General features: G+C 36.3%; 1 protein-coding gene across 1 annotated transcript in view; it reads left to right on the plus strand.

Moving 5' to 3' along the window:
• The window catches only part of GALNTL6 (UDP-N-acetyl-alpha-D-galactosamine:polypeptide N-acetylgalactosaminyltransferase-like 6), a 2,113,891-nt gene that overhangs the window by 944,343 nt on the left and 1,168,695 nt on the right, over window positions 1-853 (plus strand). The window lies entirely within an intron of this gene.

Below are 853 nucleotides of genomic sequence, written 5' to 3' on the forward strand. Positions count from 1 at the left end.
TCTTCCTCCTCTGTCTTTGCAATGACCTTTTGCATTCTCCATGAATATTCTTGGTATCCTCTCATAGCTAATCTGGTCTTTGTTTGTTAGTGTTCAAAGCCTGTTACTGAGATGGATTTTAAATTCATGTGGGATAGACTCAGGGTCAAATTTTAGTTCTTGTGGATTTTATTAAATTTTATTTCGCTTCAGTTTGAACTTGCATGTAAGTAGTTTATGGTCCATTCCACAATCAATAATACCCTGGCCTAGTTTTCACAGCTAATACTGAGTTTCTCCAACATTTTCCCCCCAGATATAATCAATATGACTCCTGTTTAGGCCATCAGATGAAGTCTATATTTATTGTATATCTTATAAAAGGTATTTGCAATGAATAAACAATTGATTATACAAAATTCTATTGTTTTATCTCCAGCCTCACTTCTATCACCAAGTCCATGTTTTCTGACTACTGACACTTCTTCCCTGTTGTTCCTTGGAGGCAAGGGTTTTTAATTTCTATCTCACATACTTTGGGCGTTTGACAGGAGTGACCAATTCTTGGAAAAGAACATCATACTTGGAAGGATGAGAGGCAGCACAGAATAGGAAGACCTTGGATGAGATGCATTGACCTAGTAACTGGGGTAGTGGTGATAGGTGTGTAAAAAATAAGACTGACTCAGGATAGTGCAAGGCTCAGAGCTATTATATACATGGTTGCTTTGAGTTGTAGATAATTTGATATCACTTAACAACAACAACAACAACAACAACAACAACAACTAGTTATCTTTCTGCTTTTACAATAATGATGTTAGGCAGCAGTTGTTTTTCTGCGACGGAGTTAGTTAGTTTACTCAGTATAATG

Source organism: Elephantulus edwardii, unplaced genomic scaffold (assembly GCF_000299155.1).
Source record: "Elephantulus edwardii isolate Elephantulus edwardi_28Jun2011 unplaced genomic scaffold, EleEdw1.0 scaffold00018, whole genome shotgun sequence".
Classification (NCBI taxonomy): domain Eukaryota; kingdom Metazoa; phylum Chordata; class Mammalia; order Macroscelidea; family Macroscelididae; genus Elephantulus; species Elephantulus edwardii.